The sequence below is a fragment of the Cnephaeus nilssonii genome (assembly GCF_951640355.1).
Source record: "Cnephaeus nilssonii genome assembly, chromosome: 9".
NCBI lineage: Eukaryota > Metazoa > Chordata > Mammalia > Chiroptera > Vespertilionidae > Cnephaeus > Cnephaeus nilssonii.
Window position 1 is genome coordinate 2352087 of NC_137080.1, and position 14433 is coordinate 2366519.

General features: G+C 43.6%; 1 protein-coding gene across 6 annotated transcripts in view; it reads right to left on the minus strand.

Moving 5' to 3' along the window:
* The window catches only part of QKI (QKI, KH domain containing RNA binding), a 131467-nt gene that overhangs the window by 94930 nt on the left and 22104 nt on the right, over positions 1–14433 (minus strand). The window lies entirely within an intron of this gene.

Consider the following 14433-nt stretch of genomic DNA (forward strand, 5'->3'; position numbering starts at 1 on the left):
CCCCCCTCAGCGGCCGTGAACCATCAAAAGTGGGGGAGCTGGGTGCCTGTCTGCTCAGGCACCAGGCCTTTCAGAAGCCTCTGCCGAGCCGGAGGCTTCTGAAAGGCCTGGTGTACCAGCGGACAGGCACCCAGCTCCCCCGCGAAAAGCGAAAGTGTGTAGGGGACCCTACACGTGCATGATTCAATCATGCACTGGGCCTCTAGTTATTTAGAATAGCTAAGATATGAAAACAACCTAAGTGTCCATCAATAGATAAATGCATAAAGAAGTAGTGGTACAAATATATAATGGGATGTGATTCAGACATCCTATATAATAAAAGTCTAATATGCAAATAGACAGAACGGCAGAACAACCAAACAACTGGTCGCTATGACGTGCACTGACCACCAGGGGGCGTGTGCAGAACATGGCAGGTGTTGGTAGAGCAGGTGAGTGGGGGCGCCAGACCAAGGTGGGGCACCAGTCGCTGTCATCAGGGTGAGCCTCTGGTGGTTACTGAAAATTCTTTGCTCCCGCACGCTGTGATCCCACCCGGCACTCGCACCCACTGCCGGCACTGGAGCCACCGCTCACACCCGATGCCGGTGCCTGGCACCGGTCCCGATCACTTGGCGCCATCAGCGGGTGCGAGCGGCGGCTGCCGGCCCTGACCACCCCTGAGGGCTTCTCCACCTCCCCTTGCTCCTGAGGGGCAATCGGGGCAGCAGCTGCCACTCGCACCTGCTGGCACTGGCCCTAATGCTCCACACTGTCAGCAGGTGCGAGTGGGGCCGGCGCCTTCAGTCCATGGGAGGGGCAGTGGCAGTGGCAGGAGCGGGGCTGCCGGCAAACAAGGGGACCGGGGCTGCGGCGGGAGGGGCCAGGTGGGGGCGTGGAGGATGGGCCGAGACCTGCCCCTGTACCTACTGCAGCCTTGCGGCCCAGTTTCTTTCAAAAGAAAACGAATTCGTGCACTTTGCCCCTAGTAAAAAATAAAATAAAATCTTGCCATTTGCAGCAACATGGATGGACCTAGAGGATATTATGCTGAGTGAAATGTCAGACAAAGAAAGATAAATACCATATGATTTCACTTACATGTGGAATCTAAAAACCAAAATAAATGAACAAACAAAACAGAAACAAATTCATACAGCGAACAAATAGATGGTTGCCAGACTTGGGGATGGGGAGTGAAGGAATTAACAGAAGTACCAATTGCCGTGGGGATGTAAGTTTAGCATAGGGAATACAGTCAATCATGTTGTAATAACTTTGTGAGATGTAAGTCTGGTCTAGACTTACCACGGTGATCACTTTGTAAGTTATATAAATGTCTAATCACTATGTTGTACACCTGAAACTAATACGTTATATGTCAACTGTAAAGATGTAACAACTAGTAACAGTCATCTCTGAGAGATGGATTTATAGGAACTATTTAGCTTTCACATTATTATATGAGTACTTTTATGTTATCACTTAAAAAATAAAGATATTCTCATTTGGAAAATAGGAAGTACTTTAAGTCAAAATGCTGCATGCATTATTAAATTCCCTATACAAAATTATAATAAGGATTAAGTCACTGACTCCCAGAAAAAATATCCCCAGAGACCTAGCTAAATTATTTTTTACTGTATGAGCAACTCCACCATGCTAAAATAGTTTATATGAATTATTACCTGATTCTCATCAGAATCTGAGTATCAAAAACAACAACAACAACAATAATCTACACTAATAAAAGATGAAGATGCAAATTGACCATACCTTCACAACACCCACCAGCCAATCAGGAGTATGCAAATTAACCCAACAAAGATGGCAGGTTAATTTGCATACACAGGCGCCAAGCACCTGGGGGCGGGACGCAGGCTTTCTGTACCACCCCAGCTGCTCTGGGCCTCTGGGCAGCGTGGGAAGGCGGAAAGGCAGCTCCGGCCAGAGCGGAGGCAGTGCCGGCAGCCAGGGGAAGGAAGGCCCATTCTTGCACGAATCTTCATGCATTGGGCTTCTAGTAACAATAATAATAATAATGCTGCTCAGATTTTAAAAAATTGGTCCATGGTCACAATAAGTCCAACCACCTTTTATTTACAGCTTCATAAAGGAATTCCTGAAATAAGAATCTTAAAATTCACTTTTGAGAGTTAATAATTAGAGAATGTAAAAGAAAAAAAATGGAATAAACCAACTTTTGGTGTATTACTAGCTGTACTAGAGTAAGTTCACCAATTTGCTGGTGACACCAAAAACCAGTTTTTGTAGCCTCCGTTCATTCCCAGCTTCCTGAGGTGTATATAGAAGGGAAAATAGGCTACCAGGAAAAAACAAAACAAAAAAAAATGGAACAGAATTGGGGAAAGGATTTTTTTAAAGTGAATACACTAAAAACCTATTATTTAATTGGAATAGGTATTCTTCTTCATTTAAATTGAATTTTGTTTGGAGGTTAGTTACTTTTAAACTATGTTAAACATCAAGTATAATTTAATAAAAATTTTGCCTTCTAGTCATTTCTTTAGAATATTCAGGGGAAACCAGTTTCCTTGTTTCTATATAATATGCACTGTATGAAAATTAAAATTTGATGGTTAAGAAATATTCATGGAAAATAGTTGAAGATGCAACAGTATATCAGTAGGTATCATCAGAATCCAGGTAAAAATAATACTTGAGAATCTAGTGATTTTTATTAATGACTCTTTTCCAAACCCTTTTAATATTTCTGGAAGAATAAAAATAAACTCATCACAATGGAAATGGGTACCCAGGATATAGAGGTAGAAGAGAAATTTTTTTCACCTTATACTTACAGGTCATTTAAATTTTTGATAATCACAATGTCTGAACATTTCAAAATACTTTTCTTAGAAGTTCTTACTTGTAACATGATAATGATAGTAATGGATTATAATTTATAAGACCACAATGCCATAAACTGAATAAGTATATGGGAGAGAAGAGACAGGTCACTCTTACAAAATTCCAATTAAAATATAGAAAGATGGATAGAGAAAATCACCAATAGAAAGCCATAGTAGCCAGACTGGTGTGGCTCGGTGGCTGAGTGTTGACCTATGAGCCAGGAGGTCACGGTTTGATCCCAACTCAGAGCATATGCACAGGTTGCGGGCATGCAGGAGGCAACCAATCAGTGTTCTCTCTCATCATTGATGTTTCTGTCTTTCTCTTTCTTCCTCTCTGAAATCAATAAAAATATTTTTTTAAAAAAAACTATAGTAATAATTGTTGCAGGCAAGAACCTTTCAACAGATGCTAAAATTAGTGAACAAAAAATATGAGAAATAGGATATCTGTACAGTTTCACAGTATCTCTCCACAAGACATTTAATTACAAAGGAAAAAAGAGACTGTGTAGTAGAGAAACCAGGCAGATACCACCTTAACCAGGTGACCAAAGTTAGTTATTACCAAAAAGACATATACCGCTAGTATGATGCACTAAGAAAGGACAGACAGTATTTCTGCCATTTTCTTGCCAAAAAAGCATAATGTCAATCTAAGCATGAGCAAACATCACACAAATCTAAAATGAAGAATATTCCACAAAACAACACACTAGTAATCCTCAAATTTGTCAATAAAAGTGTCATGAAAGAATGTGACACACACAGACTGGAAGAAACTACAAAGATATCACCAGAGTTAGCTAATAATATTCTATCAATGTTAATTTCCTGGGTCCTATAATTGTAATATTTTTGTTTTATGAGTTAACATTAACTTCTGTAACTATTTTTTTCTACTTTATCAAAGCCTATATTTATTTCAAAATAAAAAATTAAAATAAAAGCTTTCACTTTGGCCTGCTGAGTTATTTTAATTGGGGGTGAGATAGTGGGAGAAAATGAAAGCCATGCAAATGTCTTTTCTAGTTTTTGAAAAAAATAAAAAGAAAAAGCCTGCTTAAGTAAAACTGGGGATCTCAAAAGCATTCAAAGTAATCTCTAATGCAAAGTAATGTTTAACATGCATTGCTTAAAAACACACGTATTTTAAACCCACCATCCTATCTAATAAAAGAGTAATATGCAAATTGACCATCACTCCAACACACAAGATGGCTGCCCCCATGTGGACACAAGATGGCTGCCACAAGATGGCCAGCAGGGGAGGGCAGTTGGGAGGGATCAGGCCTGCAGGGGACGGCAGTTAGGCATCAATCAGGCTGGCAGGGGAGTGGTTAGGGGGTGATCAGGCTGGCAGGCAGAAGCGGTTAGGGGCAATCAGGAAGGCAGGCAGGCGAGTGGTTGGGAGCCAGCAGTCCTGGATTGTGAGAGGGATACCAGATTGGAGAGGGTGCAGGCTGGGCTGAGGGACACACACGCCCATGCACAAAATTCGTGCACCGGGCCTCTAGTAAGAACATAAAGAAAAACTACAATCCATCAACAATGACCTTTTTGTAGAAAGCAAATCTAATAACTGAATGTAGTAAGGGAAAGGACATGAGCTTACATAATTCTAAATTTTACTCCTGATTCCCTGCACAATGTAGCTGTGTGGCTTTGAACTTAACCCTGTGGGTCTCAGTTTCCTCTTCTGTAAAATGAAGTTAGACCAGATCACCTTTTTGGTCTGCGCATATTCCTTTTCTTCAGAGAGACCCCGTTTCTGTGGCCTGTCTGTGTCAATGCCCCATAGGAAAGGACTGTATTTACTCCATTACCAATTGAGAACCTCATAGGGTCAACCCTACTCCTTCGCATCACACATTCCAAAATGTCTCAAACCACTGACAGACATCCTTGGGAAGCACTAAATCTAATCTAATAATAGACAAATATGCAAATTGACCGCACCTTCGCTATGCCCAAGCCACGCCCACCAGCCAAGCCACGCCCACCAGCCAATCAGGACGAATATGCAAATTATCCAAACAAAGATGGCAGCTAATTTGCATATCACGACAGCGTAGAAAGAAGCTAAGAGCTGCAGAAGGGAGCAAAGCTGCAGAGAAGCAAGCAAGCCGGGGGGGGGGGCGGGGGGGGGAGGAGAAGGGAGGAGCGGAGGCAGGGCCGGGGGAGAAGGAAGTTGAGCAGGCGGGGCCGGGGGAGAAGGGGCGGGGCCAGGGCCGGGGGAGAAAGGAGGAGCGGAGGCGGGGCCAGGGGAGAAGGGAGGAGCGGAGGCGGGGCCGGGGGAGAAGGAAGGAGAGCAGGCTGGCGGAGAAGTTAGAAAAGCAGGGGGGCTGGCGGAGAAGGCGGGGCTGGGGAGAAGGGAGGAGCGGAGGCGGGGGACAAGGGAGGAGAGCAGGCAAGGTGGGGTAGAGTGCAGCAGGAAACCCTATTGCAGGATTTTTCCTGCAACGGGAACGCTAGTCTTAATATAACAATGCTCTACACAGTGGTATTTGGGGAAGTGAGAGGTCTGTCCCTATGCATTTTATCCTCGTCAAGCTCTAAATCCCTAAGGGCTTCAAAGGAATTTGGTAAATCAGAAAAATGAAACATATTCTTTTTTGGAATAAAAAAATCCCAAAAATTCTGAAGGAATTATGTCTGTGTAGGGGAGGGGTGGTTTTGCTTTTCTTAGGTAACAATTTCTTTGATTTTTAATTATCCTTTTCAATTGTATTCCAAATTCTACCTAAGCTCAATGGAGGAAAAATCTAAGATCTGTAATCATGCTCCACATGAGTATCACCTTAATTTCATAAACAAAAGCTAATAAATGTCAATAGATAATTGACTATAAACAATATTCCAAAAGGTCCTTTATAGCAAGCATTTGAGATTAAATTAGAAAAGGAAACTTCCATTTTTTAACAAGAGCAACAGATATCAACATGACAGGAACTGAAAACATTTTTAAATGGCGAAAACTATATGATCTCCTTAAGTAAGCCAATGTTTGTTTACTATACAAGACGCTAGATTCAGAACACCTATGTTATGCTACTGGCAGAACTCTACTAATTTTTACTGCCTCTTAAAGTATATGTTCTCATATATTCTTTATCACTTTTTAAAAAATACATTTTTATTAATTTCAGAGAGGAAGGGAGAGGGAGAGATAGAAACATCAATGATGAGAGAGAATCATTGATCGGCTGCCTCCTGCACGCCCCTCAGGGGGGATTGAGCCTGCAACTTGGACATGTGCGCCCCTGACCAGAATCAAACCCAGGACCCCTTAAGTCCACAGGCCAACGCTCTATCCACTGAGACAAACTGGTTAGGGCCTCATATATTCTTGAAAATCTATTTTAATGAGTTTTAAAATGTAAAACGCAGCATTCTTGTTGAGATTATAGAAGTTAATTTATTAGAATGAAAGCTAATTGCTACATAAAAATATTATCAAAACAATCCAACAAAAAACCATGGTCGAAGACATTCCAGACCAATTTTCTCCTTGAACTCAAATGCCCATATCCATCTGCCTTCTAAATATGTCACCTTGATACATTCAAAACCAAATTCATCTGTCCCCAAAACTGTTCCTACTGATACCAGAAAATGCAAGTCCTCCTCTCACATATCATCTCTAATCCACCAGCAAATGCTATGTACTCACCTTTTAAAATAAATTCAGAATCCCACTTCTCAACCACCTCACCTCTACCACCCTAGTTCTAGCCACTATCGTTTTCACCTGAACCACTGATAACCTAACTGGCTGTCTCCCTGCTTCCACCACTGCCCCTCGTCAGTCTAGTCTGTATTCTCCGGAGTCAGCCCATTAAAACCCAAGCACTATGTCACTCCTCTGCTCAAAACTCTCCCATGGAGCTCTTCTCAAACGTTTTGGTCTCAGGAACCCACACTTAATAAATTACAACAAGGACCCGGCCGGTGTGGTTCAGTGGTTGAGTGTTGACCTATGAACCAGAAGGCTGTAGACTGGATCCCCAGTGTGGGGCGTGCAGGAGGCAGCCAGCCGATCAATGATTCTCTCTCATCATTGATGTTTGTCTCTCTCTCTCCCCCTCTTCCTCCTCTCTGAAATAAAAATATATTTTTTTAAAAATTACAAGGAAGCTTAAAGAGCTTTTATTGGTCAGAATTATAGCTATTAATATTTATAGTACTAGAAATCAAAACTTTAAATTACTTTTGATTCATTTTTTATAAGTGAACCCCATTACATGCTAAAAAAACAATTTATGGAAAATAGATTATTTCCCAACACTGTTTTATATTTTTTGCAAATCTTTTAACTGTCTTCCTTAAAGAATTCAATCTGTTTTCTCTCTAAATTCAATTTGTTGCAATATCATGCAGCACAGAACCTCTAGGAACAATGCACTGTACACTCATGTGAGAATGAGTAAAAAAGTCGTGACATTATGATGAAAACACTTGACCTCAGATTCCCTAAAAGGGTGCTGGACCATGTTTAAGAACCTGCTCTAATGCTTTCCCATGTGTAAATGCCCAGGTCCTCACAAAGATCTGCAAGGACCCACCACGTCCAGAGGCTCCTTCTTACCATGCAGCTCTTATCTTTCTGATCCCCTCTTCTAACCAATCTACCTCTCCCCCAACCCCACAGCCCCCCTGATCATTCACAGCTATAGCCACACAAGGAATTACTGGCCCCGTCCTCACAGTTTTGCATTGACTATTCCCTCTATTTGTAAAGCTATTACCCAGAAGAGTATGGCTCACTCCATTACCTCCTTCAAATTTCTGCCCCAATGTCAATTTCTCAAAAAGGCCCTCTCAGACCTCCCTGTTTAATAACTGCACCTTGCCCCAATCTATCCAGAAGACTCCGATCCCCTTTATCCTGTTCAATGTATTCCCATAATTCACATTGCCAAACATGGTATAGAATGTATTTCTTGCTTACTGCCCTGTCTCCTACATAAGAATGTAAAATCCTGATGGCAGATAGCTTTGTTTTTGTCTTTTGCTATATTCCCAAATCTAGATCCTTGGGGGAAAAAACACCGCTTAAACCTTATTAGGACTATTACCACAAAAATATGCAAAGCTACAAAGCATTCTTAAAACCTTACTCAAGCATCAATAGGTTTATTTGATTCCTCGTTCCTTTTATGTTAAACTATATATTTAAAAAAATAAAATATATCTTTATTGTTGAAAGTATTACAGATGCCCCCCCTTTGTTTTTTTCCCCATTGGCCCCCTCCACCCCACACCCGCCCCTCCCAAGCCTTCACCACACTATTGTCAGTGTCCATGGACTATGCATATCCTATCCTATCTAATAAAAGGGTAATATGCAAATTAACCATCACTCCACGACAAAATGGTGGCGCCCATGGCCACAAGATGGCGGCGCCCAGTCCTCTTAGCCCCAAGCCCCAGCGGAGTCCCCAAGTCTGCCCAGCAGTGGCAGTCCAGGGTGTCTAGCTGAGAGGCGCCCGCCCCACACACAGCAATTCCTGCCCAGTGGCGGCAGTCCGGGGTGTCCGGCTGGTCGCCCCCAAGCCGCGCGCCATCTGGGGCAAAGCGGGCCGCGGGGCTTTTGGCCGGGGTGTCAGGCTGGCAGCGACCCGCCCCCGAGCCACGCACGATCTGGGGCGAAGCGGGCCACGGGGTTTGGGACAGGGGTGTCAGGCCAGCAGCAGCAGTGCACCCCCAATGTGAGATCTTCAGCCAGAGAAGGCACCCACCGGGCTATCCACAGCCAGGCTGAGATGGGGTGTCATCTGGCTGGGCTGGGGTCTCAGCCTGGGCTGGGGTCTCAGCCTGGCCAGGGCCCGAACCCCTCCAGTGGTGGCAGCCTGGGGTCTCAACCATTGAGTCACACCAGCCAGGCAGATATGGAGGAATCTTAAATGTTTCTTTTTTTTTGTAATATATATTTTATTGATTTTTTACAGAGAAGAAGGGAAAGGGATAGAGAGTTAGAAACATCTATGAGAAAGAAACATCAATCAACTGCCTCCTGCAAACTCCCGACTGGGTATGTGCCCCCAACCAAGGTACATGCCCTTGACCAGAATCGAACCTGGGACCCTTGAATCTGCAGGCCAGTGCTCCATCCACTGTGCCAAACCAGTTAGGACTGTCCAATATGCTAAAGAAGAAACCCTATCTAATAAAGAGGGAATATGCAAGGGAGGGCATTTGGGGGTGACCGGGGTGTCAGGGGAGAGCAGTTAAGCATCGATCGGGCTGGCAAGGGAGTGGTTAGGGGGTGATCAGGCTGGCAGGCTGAGCGGTTAGGAGCAATCAGGAAGGCAGGCAGGTGAGTAGTTGGGAATCAGCAGTCCTAGATTGTGAAAGGGATGTCTGACTGCCTGTTTAGGCCCGATCCCATGGACAAATTTCGTGCACCGGGCCTCTAGTATGTAAATTCCCGATAATCTCTCCTCCTCTCCCCACAACTGCCCCTACCCTCCCACCCCCAGGCTTCACTCTGAAATCTGTCCGTCTGTTCCATGATTCTATGTTTCTATCCTCATTCCTTTTTCCTTGAAAAGGATCAGAAATGAATCCTTCCTCCTCAAAAGGGTTTGGCTCTCTTCATTCTGGATCTGTGAGACTCTGAAACACTTGGTTAATAACATATGTTCGTTACATCAATGTTAAACCCTCTAATATATTTTAGATCAAATGAGAAGATAAAATGCAGAAGCGTCTCAATATGACTGGCCTTCGCTTAAAGAAAAAACAAAAACAACTAATCTTAAGGAAAAGACTTCCCTGCCCCTGCCAGGATAGCACCGAAAGGGTTGTCACTCCTCAAGGGTTTTTATAACCTCTGTATTTCCAGTCTGCACAGTTCAACTCTTTATTTAAAGCATATGTAGTAAAAAATTAAGAGTAAGTTTTCATTCCCTAATGTACAAACTGTTTATAAAATAGGTTGACCTGAATAAAGTATAATCTGAGTTTTTCTAAAAACTGTCAATAATCCATGGTACAATGTAATGGTTTTTCAAAGATACACACATTCAACAAATTTGCACTGTATATCTACTATGAACTAGACACTGACTGAGGTCCTAAGGATATTGTCATGTGCAAAAACAGACATGCTCCCTGCTCTTTCAGAAACCAAGTAAGCAAAAATAATAGTTGAAGCAGAGTATTCAGGTATGGCCCCCAAGGACCTCTCACAATACTTCATATAGCAAAGCAGTGATAATTTTAACTTACTTGGAATTTCTATTCTCGCTATCTATAATAATAAAAGCATAATATGCAAATCGACCGAACAACTGAACAGCAGAACGACCATCCGGATGGCCATGCTATGACACGCACTGGTGCCAGGCCAGCCAAGGCGGGTGCGATGCAATTGTTGGGGGGCCCCGCCATCACCCCACGATCGCAGAGCCCCAGTCGGGTGGGTGGCGCCTCCCTGTGCTGGGTGATCGATTGCCCCAAAGAGAGAGACCCAGGCTACCCAGCCGGCACTGCGGCGGGTGGGCGGTCTCTCCCTCTGCGAAGCCATTGATCACGGAGCCATCGATTGTGAAGCCCTGTGATTGATTGCCCTGCAGAGGGAGGCCCAAGCAACCCAGCTGGTGGCACTGCACCGGGTGGGCAGGGCTTCCCTCTGCACGCCGATTGATCTAGGGGCCCCGTGATCAACTGCCCCACAGAGGGAGGCCCAGGCTACTGGCCAGCAATTGCACCCCACGCCTGTCGCCTGCAGAGGGAGGCGACCGATGGCGAGGGATTGGGCAGGGTAGAGGGGGAAGCACCACACAGGTGGCAAGCAGTGGCAGTGGCGGGGGCGGGGCCAGCTGCCGGCAGCCAGGGAAAGGAAAGCCCCGATAGGCCCTGATCGCCAGCCAGGCCTAGGGACCCTACCGGAGGGGTCCTGAATTGAGAGAGGACGCAGGCCGGGCTCTCTCCTCCTGGCACGAATTTCGTGCACTGGGCCTCCAGTTATCCTATAACATAATCTAAGAAAATTCAGTGGTCATATTGTCTATATGATGAGGATACAGACATCTGAGAAGTAATTATTCAGGGAAAACTGAGTCCTCAGGAAGCCAAGAAAAGCTCCCGATTCCTCTAGACCAGCAGTCGCCAACCTTTCGGATCACCAGTGGTCCTCGGACCGCTGGTTGGCAACTGCTGCTTAGACTTCACATTCCTGCTTGAGACTGAGTTTCTAAGAGTAGACTTGTCTGTCAAAACCCCTTGGAGACCAAGCCAACCAGACAACCGCCCAAGGAGGTATGTCTATAGGACAGAGTTTAAAATGAATTCTCTTTGATAAACAATCCAGCTACTTGCTACTCCAGCTCTACTTCTCCGGTTACCCCTTTCCCAGGGCTGATTTAAATGCCACAGCACCCCATTACTGGAAATGAAACACTTGAGCTGACAGACTGGGGGTGGTAATTAGTTAGAGGAGCACCTTTTAAACTCAGAATTTAGAGTCATGAGGTCTAACATCTTTCCAAGTGAAGAGTCCCTTCAAAGTCTACCCTGAAGGTCAGCACTTTAAAATCATGGTCTGGTTAAATGGATTTCCTTACAGATAAGTACTTTTCTTATTTCCATTTTATAGTTAGGAAATTAAGATTTTTGGGATTATGCACTTTACCAAAGATCACATAACTTGTGAATCAGGATCCAAGCCTAGGTCCGACTCCAAAAGTTGTATTCGTTTACTCAAACCACACTGCCTCTTCAACATAACTTCTCCACCTCCCAAAATTAAATTTGGTTGCTGTTAGAGAAAGTGGTCTTACTAGTAAGAAAAGCAGTGACGGCAGACAATAAAAGAGAAGTGAAAAAAGATGGGGAAGAGAGTAGAAATTAAAGATATGGATAAACAAAAAGAGGAAAAAGTAAAAAGAAAAGAATGGTATAATCCAAACTAAACCTAGAATGAAAAATCCGATGAGATTCTCATTTAACATCTATCAGGAACTTGCTGTGCATCCTTCAACAAGTCATTTATCTTTACTTTCATCTATAAGGACATCTAATGTAACTCTAGACCTAAACTTCCGAGTCTGATAGAAATAAACCATTTCACTGAATAACCAATATTTATAGACTGACTGGCACATTAACAGTCTGCTAATCCTGAATTTCTAGGGTATGAGGTACGGTGCTGGGTGCCTGGGAGGAGTTAGTAGGCAACATGGTCTCTGTCATCACAACTCCTGTAGTAGTAGGAACTGGTTTCTATGTAAACAGCCCAGATAGAAGGCTAGAGTGATTGATAGATGAGGCCAAGTATCTATCATTCATGGGATATGAATGCCTGGACCTGAACACTAGACAGAGCAAGAAAGACCAAGCTAGGGAAAACTGGATTGAGATACGTAAACCCTCATTTTAATTATTATGAAGGAAAGAAGAATAAAAGTGGAAAAAACATAGATGTGTTATTTATCAATCTGATGACACGTGACTGTGTTGGCAGAATTGATACATTAAAAAAAGCTTAAAATACATGCTGCTGGCCGCTCGAAAAATTTCCCCAAAACCTTAGCTTTTGGATTCCTAATCCTATCTCTGTACTACACTGATATACTTAGCAATGCCTATGATTATCCAGGAAAGTGGTACTGTTTTCCTTGCTCAAGGTAATTCCTCCATTTACTCAAAAACAGAGGCCAATGAACAGTTGTGTATTTTAGAGTAGCCAGACTAAAGTTTAAAGATCCGCACATTACCATTCAACTTAGGTATTTGTTCCTTGAAACCACTACATATTCCCAGTAGAAAGTTCATAATGAAGAGAATTTATAAGAACAAAGTTCTGTCTTCAACAAGGCCTGTAATTTAAACAAAATCTAAAAAAAAAACCCACCTTATTTCACACAGTACTCCACACCACTACCATCACCTTGGAAAATGAATGAAAGCCAGTCATTCACATTGAATTTCTCAACAGTGGTTTAAAACCAAACATTTCTAGGAAGACTAAGGATAGCAAGATCTACCATCTTTAGTTGAATAATTTCATAAGCAACAGAAGAATAAGCTGTACATTAGAACCCCGCATTACACTTTTTCTAGCTTCATCTTATATGTTAAAATATATAAAATCTTTGTGTGTTTTTAAGTTGAAAATAAAGCTTTCCACGTGTTGACTTACTGAACGAGGAGCATTAGAGTTAAAACGTTAGTATACTTTATTTCTCTCGCAAAAGCTGAGCATTTGGGCTCTATCTCTGAATGCTAAACTTGCCACAGCTTACCTATGCCAAATAAACCAAATGACCAAGCAGCTAATCACTGATATGGGAATAAAGGAGTTGATTTATTTTAAATTTTGTGAATTTCAGAGGTGGCTAAACATTCTAATTTATCTTGAACATTATCCTATCTTCCTATCTAATAAAAGAGTAATATGCAAATTGACCATCACTCCAACACACAAGATAGCTGCCCCCATGTGGACACAAGATGGCCACCACAAGATGGCCAGCAGGGGAGGGCAGTTAGGAGGGACCAGGCCTGCAAGGGAGGGCAGTTGTGGGTGATCAGGCCTGCAGGGGAGGGAAGTTGGGGGGACCAGGCCTGCAGGGGAGGGCAGTTAGGGGTGACCAGGCCTGTAGGGGAGGGAAGTTAGGGGTGACCAGGCCTGCAGGGGAGGGCAGTTATGGGCAAACAGGCTGGCAGGGGAGCAGTTAGGCATCAATCAGGCTGGCAGGGGAGTGGTAAGGGGGTGATCAGGCTGGCAGGCAGAAGCGGTTAGGGGCAATCAGGAAGGCAGGCAGGCAAGTGGTTGGGAGCCAGCAGTCCTGGATTGTGAGAGGGATGTCCGACTGCCTGTTTAGGCCCGATCCTACCTAATCTTTTTATTGTTTAATAATAAAGGCAGTCGGACATCCCTCGAGGGGTCCCAGATTGGAGAGGGTGCAGGCTGGGCTGAGGGACACCCCCCCCCCCGTGCACGAATTTTGTGCACCGGGCCTCTAGTATACTATAAGCTTACTTTTCCTGTAATCCACTTAAAGTAATTTAAATGAAGCTTTTAATGACAAAGATAGATACTTATACATGTTTTAACAAAAACATCATACTCCTAGTTTTTCTTGGTTTTCATACCTGCAATCTCATGCATATACATAACCTCAATAAATTATTTCCTGAATACAGAGAATTTGTCAAAGTTTTCTTCCTTCCATTCTTGCTTTCTCAGCCATCACATATTAAATTCCCACATTTACTTTAAAATTAAATGCTTCAATAATTCTATATTTAAGAACACAGACTTAGCACAGCTACATTCTTACTGTGCAAGTAGAGGCCCAGCATGCACGAAATCGTGCACAAGTAGCTTGCTTCCGCTTGCCTCAGCTGGCCACTCCACCCATCTCCGCTCGTAGCTCGTGCCCCGCCCGCCACGAGAGCCACTGCTCGTTTGGTAGTGACGCCGTTACGGCATCACGACCACAGGCCTTTTATGATATAGATGTACCATGCAGCCCAGAAAATATAATGTATCACATCAGGGTGGTGTGACTAACCAAAGCCTACTAACCTCCTAGAAGTAATCCTTATTTTCCTTCAGAACCCAGTA